We start from the raw sequence: 7,117 nt of genomic DNA, 5'->3' as shown, positions 1-7,117 counted from the left end.
CAAAGAACCTAACCGACAGTATACTACAATACCATGGGATTATAATACAAGGATATGGTGTGAATACTATGGAAGGTATGGACATATAAGTGCCAACTGCTTTATAAAGTTTGGAATGAACAATCGAAGATCATGGAGAAATCCTGGTATAGCATGTTTTCATTGTCACAAGATTGGACACTTGGCTAGAGATTGCAAAGATCAACCTAGAGAAGATATTGAAGAAATAAAAAGCAAATTCCAGATGATTTGGAAAAAGAAGGAAATTGTGTCAAATGAAGAAAGCACCTTACCTACAGAGTTAGGTGCATCTATTCCAAATTAATCGGTAAAGGTATGAAGGGACTGCATTCTCTCAAGGTTAAAGCTTAAACCATTCCTATTTTATCATGTACTTAATTCAAAATCTGCATAGCTAAGATGCATTAGCAAGTTTGAAATTTTATCAAGTCTTTTGGAGCACTAGTCAAGTCGGTAAATGCAGGAAGCCTATCAAGTCGGTAAATGCAGGTAGCCTATCAAGTTGATAAATGCAAGAAGTCTGGCTAATCAGTAAAAGATTGGTTTAGTGGAACTGGGTGCATTTAATGTTTTCTGACCTAACTGCGTGGAGCCCAATAAGTTAAAATGTGTACTTAAAGCTTTTGCACGGTCATTTTACACTTACCAAGTTTTCAAAAAGCAGAGCAAAGTGGTTCAAAGGCGATCAAATCTCTTTCGAAGTGAAATTCAAAGTATTTATATCAATCACAACACATTGTCAAGCAAGTTAACCTATCATATCAGCTGTGAATATCTGTTTTATATTTACTAAGTGGAAAGCGTTTGCTGGTTAAAAGTTTTCAAACCCTAAGGCTCTTTCATTAGTGATTATCCAAAGTTTGAAATGGCGCCTAAGATTCAGAAACCCGCTGTTGTTGAGAACATTGAGAAGCCCTCATTGAAATACCCACTACCTCAAGTAGCATCTGAACCGGATGATAAAACTGCATTTTCACTCATTCTGGATAGGGTTTAATTAGTTGAGGATGTCAGATTCTTCACTAAGTGTCATGTTGAGGAACTAGGTCACACAAAGATCAAGGACACATATGATGAATTGTGTACCAATGGAAAACTGGATAGCAAGTTTGAACATATTAAAATCAAGGGATTGACCGAAGCCCTAACCTACTCGTGAGTCTTCAAACCCTAATGGGTTAAATTTGTTTTGAGCAGACTTCATGATGACTTTATGTGGTTAGAGGAGCAACCATTCAAGATCACTAAGGAAAGCATCCACTTGATCGTCGGTTACCCTATTTTTGACCATGTCCGAGCTCAGAAAATGATTTCACAGAAAGAATTGATCACTTTAATAGTAGTTGAATCTGATTGCAGAGGTCTGAAAATGAACAATGTCACAGATGCAGAGTTGAAGTTTGCAGTTAGAGTCATAGGTTATTGTTTCTTTCAATTGGTAAGTGAAAATAGTGTACCCTGTGCTGCTGTTGACTTAGCCTATAAAATTGTGAAGAAAGGTATGAAGATTGATCTATATGAAGTGTTGTTAAAAAATCTGTTTGAAAATCTCAACACCATAAGGAAGCCAAAGAAGAACAACTCGGCAAATACACTAAAGTTTGGATCACTTTTGGTATGCATGTTTTTCTATTTTGAGAAATTCTTTCCATCAGTTGGTAATGTATTTTGGGAGCTACACCGACCAATTGCCCATCAAATCAATGACTTCATCAAATAGCTAGGTGATAACTTCAATGAGATTATGGATAATTATTTTAGCAATTTTTAGGAAAAGATGCATAACAAGTACAGGATACCACCCCAGTTAGTGGAAAAATATAAGGACAATATATGTTTTGAAGTGGATACCGACTATTGCTATGTCAATGCAATAGAACTGAGAACTCAATCTTTGCCGCCTATGGGTTATGAGATTGATTTTGACATTACACAGCAGCAGATAGATGCTTTTCTTGCACTACCAAGGCATGCTACTGAGATCAGATACAGTACATATGAAGAAGTTAAAAAAAAAGTCAAAATGAGCATTGTAGTACCAAAGGCTACTAGAAAAGCAACAAAAATGGTTAAAGCATTAAAGAAGAAATTTGGAGAAGGTTCTTCCTCCACTCCTGTCAAGAGAGTTCAAGTCATCTTCAAGGAGGAATCTAAAGCCCAAGAAGCAGTTATTACTTTGAGCACCGAGTTGCCAAAAGGGAAAATTTTGAAAAGGAAGAAACATGATACATCATAGGTATCACTGACTCCTCCAGTGAAATGCCCAAACACTAGATCATCTGTGTAGATCAGGAATTTGATTAACATCAAAGCAAACAGATATTAGCTAACCACAAAGCCAAATTGCAATGAAATAAATCCTAATTACAATCAATAGAAGAATTGAAAACAAGACACTCAAAATAAATGAAAATCCATCAACAATGTCTCTTCCAATTGACCTCCATTGTCCTTCTTTCTCCTCCAAATAGTGGATTCGTGTGGATCTCACCTACAAGTGCAAAAGCATGAAGCAAGATTGATTTTGATAGTGCGAGGATACTAGAAGAATGGTTGATTGATTGAAAATGTGATTGATTTCTCCTTTCATTGAAGAAAATCATCCAATTTATAGACAAATTGGAGAGAGGACAAGATTAGCATGAAGAGAATTGAAAGGAAATCCAAATCAAGAATGGCAAAATTATGACAAATGACAATTTGATATGCAAGGAGTATGACAAATTATGACAAGTTGCTATGCAAAATGCATGACAAATTATGACAAATTATGGCAAGTGGAAGCATAAACATAGGAGAAAATGAGGGAATGAAATTAGGGGAAATATTAGAAAAATTAAAGAAAATAGGAGAAATAGAAATTAGGAATTAGGAGAAATTAGCAAATTAGAAAATTGAGGAAAAAGATGAAATAGAAATTAGGTGAATTAATTAATAGGTTTTCATCCATTAATTAATTCATGAAAGAGACCTAGGACTAAATAAATAGATTTATTTAACCCACAAAGAAGAAGAAAAGGATTAAATGAACAAATCATAAAACCCTAGAAATAAGAGGACAAGGAACTAGGTCAAGACAACAAGAAATTAATGTAGGTTTGATCATGATTTTGATTGACAAAGGACCAATGTTGATAAATGATTAAAATTGGTTGGCAAAAATCAATGACAAATTGACCAAGATTGACAAGGAGATCAAATTGATAAGTGCCAATTGACGAGGAACAATGACTAATCGGTCCAAATTGACATGATTGAAAAGGACAAGGATCGATGACAAATCGATCACAAAATGATGAGATTGACAAGGACAAGGATCGATGACGAATCGATTGCAAAATGACGAGATTGACAAGGACAAAGATCAACCAAAATCATGACTGAAGATTGCTATCGACAAGACCTAATTCGAAAGTGAGAAAAATGAGGAATGTAGAAGAAGGAATCGATGCTCGCAAATGATAAAGACCAAGTGCGCAACATAGAAGAAATGTTAATGCGACACAAGAACCCTAAAATAAGGCAATGCGCAAATGTTAAAGTATGACTCCGCAAGCGTTGACCATTTTTACATGTCTACATTTTGCCCCTCTTTCAGACAATGCGATTTTAAGCATTGTTTCAAAGAAAAATAATGAAAATTCCCTAGACAATAATTATGACATATGCATGCCCCCTCGAGGAATTGGCCAGAAAAATCCAAAAAAGAGGCCAAGTGATCGATAAGAATGACATAAGATGATAGGTTCGAATAGACTGCCAAGGCTAACGGAAGAAATGTTAGTAAGAAGAAATTAGATAGAGGACGGTTAGAAATGAAGGAAAACTTGCTTTCACAAATGCACATAAGTAGGTGAGAACCTTTATTTAATGTAGCAAAGTGGATGTAGAGCATCATGGCATTGAAGGCCAGAGCTGGAATGCAACCCCTTTTGCAAAAGATAGACACATCGCACACAAGGAATGAGTGAAGCATCCTAGGGTGCATACATCAAGGGTTGAGGTATATGCGGCGCTCACAAAGCAAATGTATTTATCACAGACACCCAATGATATAGTTGCCCCAGTTTGTGACAAACATTCCACAAACAGCAAACACAACAAAAAAAAGAAAGGGACCATGAACCATCCCGGTCACTCTAAATCACTCAGTGACATCATCGAGCAACATAGGAACATGATGGAAGCCAAATATAAATCAGTAAAAAGATAAGATGCACAAATTCAACCAAGTCAAACAAACAGTCTGATCGTCATTGTCAAAAGTGGAAAACAAGAATGATCATGTTGTCTGGTTCCAGGGAATGCGGTACCCCGTCTAAGATAGGACACAGTCTGGTTTCAAGTATGCCACACCCTATATAAGACCCATGATAATAGTGACAAGGACAAATGATATTGATGTTGAGTGATTGATATGACAATTTTGATTAGGTTGAATGCTCGCTTGGTCGAACAGTTCATCTGTTAATGCGTGATTTCATTAAAGCATAATGTTTGATTGATTGTTGTTGGATGTATGCTCAACAATCTGTCTATGCACAAAGGGGATCATTTATTGACAAAATGCAAAATGCCAAAGGAATTGTTTTTGGATTTTGATGTTTTTCACTTTGTAGGAATTTCAAGTTTTTTTTTAAAAAATTTTTTTGTTCTTTTTCAGGACATTATTCGACTTTTTAGGGATTTTTTAAGGACATTTTATGATTTTTAGGGATTTTTTCAGGACATTTTATGATTTTTAGAGATTTTTTCAGGACATTATTTGATTTTTTTTTATGATTTTGAATGTTTTCAGGATTTTTTTCAATTTTTTCGATTATTTCAGGACTTTATTTGACTTTTTAGGGATTTTTTCAGAACATTATTTGATTTTTAGGGATTTTTTCAAGACATTATTTGATTTTTAGGGATTTTTTCAGGACATTATTTGATTTTTTTGGATTTTTTTTAGGACATTATTTGATCTTTTTGGATTTTTTTTAGGACATTATTTGATTTTTATGATTTTGCCCCCAGTGTCTAGCAAGGCAAGGAATATGACAAGTGAATAAATAGGCTTTTTGAAATGATGGTGGATAGAGGGAAGACAAAGGCCTTTTATTATGGAGACAATACAGATGCAATTTTCAAGGGCTACTGCATGATGGGACAAGAGATAGGATATGACAATGTAAAGCTTTGAACATGGCATGAGGGACATGTTAAGAAGTTTTTTGAAAAATATGTTTTGCATTTCACATCCTTATGTTAGATCAAGATCAAGGGATAGAAAGAGTGTATGGATAGTGATAAGATATGGATAGGACAAGCAAAACCAAGAATGGATAAGGGACATGGACTAAAGGTCGGGATTGGCTAAGGGATAGTGGCAAAAAGTTGCAATAAGCTAGGGAATATGGATGAAAGGTTATAATAAGAAAATGGATAAATACCAAAAGCTATGATAGACTAAAAGCTGCAAACAAGATGCATGATGCTCATAAAGATCCTCAGCCTTGTCAAGATCAAAGGTGGAAAGGGAAACTGGACATGAGGGACAATAGGATATGAAGGGTAATGACAGGGGTTCAATAGGATAATGGAACAATGAAGGACAAAAGGATATGATAGGATAAAACCTGTCCCCAAGTACAGTATGCAAGAAGTTCATAGATTATGCATGATGCCTGTTTGTCAGGTTTTCATCATGGTACTTGCCCAAGGCGCTTGTTTTCCAGGTTTTCACCAGCGGACAAATTATTTTTGCTTTACGTTTTTTTTTCTTTTTTTTATCACTTTTTTTTTGTATTTTGACTTTTTTAATAGAAGATGGACACATGATAGGGGATGGAAGAAGGACTCAAGCATTTTTATTTTTTTTTGGATAGTAGCCTTAAAAAAAATGGACCATGACCTTTAAAAGTATGCTCAAAGACGTTGGTAGGATAAGGACATAGAAAATAAGATGAAACTAAGGCAAGGATTAATGTAAAGGATGGGATCAAAGGGATCTAAGGATGGAAAATATGCATTGGATACTGGATAGGGTATTGGAAGAATTGGGCTTCACTAGATGGAAATGAAGGCAAGATCAACATTGGCACACACCTTGATGGGTGGTGGACTGATGGAGGAAAAATGTATTTTGGATATTGAGATTTTGACGAAGGAAAGGCTATGGATTTGCAGACATAAGGGCCCAAAATGGATGAAGAAGGTGATGGAGGAATAGAAACTTTGGATGCCAAGTTGGATGTTTCTTTAGGCTTTTGTGCTTCAAGGAGCCGCTTAGGGATCCACATGGTTTTTGATTTTTCATGCTTTTGTGGTTCATTGGAGTGCATTGCTTGCACAAGGGATTTAGGAACCCATATAGATTTTAACTTTTATTTTTGAGCAATGGGCCTTTGTGACCTTTTGGATTTTTCCTTTTCTTTTTGGATCATATTTTTCTTTGCTTTGACATGTCGATTATATTGGACATGTTGATCCTTGAATACATGTGGATTGCTAGACTTGTGACATTTATACTTGGCATCCAAATTGCTTGGAGGGGGAAAGGAATGCATGGATGGATATGAATGAAATGGACTTCTTTTGGATTGATGAAATTTACTCAAGGATGTGTGCCTTTGCTGACCTTGCATAGAGGACAAAGGGATATAAGGACCTAAGATGGATGGAAAGTATGATGGGGAAGGTGTATGTTTTGATTTTGAAGGGATGTTGGATTCAGTAGGGGTACCCACATCTTGAGGAATTTCATTGAGGCCATGAAACTTAATATTTTCTTTAACATGAAGGGATTCTTGCTTATGGAGATCTACTCCTTTGCGTTTATGAGGTGGATATGATATGAGAGAAATAATGAGGTCTTGAAGTGAATCGGATTGCACCAAAGTGGAAGAACCCATTATGCATGTTGAGGGTTCATGAACATCTTGCACTGACACATTTGAATCATGAGGGGGATTAGGATCATGAAGGGGACTAGGATTGTGTAGTGGACATGGTTCAATGACAGGCTCTTCAAGAGATGGAATGGGAGAAATAATGGGATCATCAAAAGGAATGAGATCTTGGAGTGTATATGGAGCATTAGGACAAGGAGATG

Source organism: Cryptomeria japonica, chromosome 8 (genome assembly GCF_030272615.1).
Source record: "Cryptomeria japonica chromosome 8, Sugi_1.0, whole genome shotgun sequence".
NCBI lineage: Eukaryota > Viridiplantae > Streptophyta > Pinopsida > Cupressales > Cupressaceae > Cryptomeria > Cryptomeria japonica.
The sequence above is the reverse complement of the archived record's forward strand: the minus strand, read 5'-3'. Positions refer to the sequence as shown.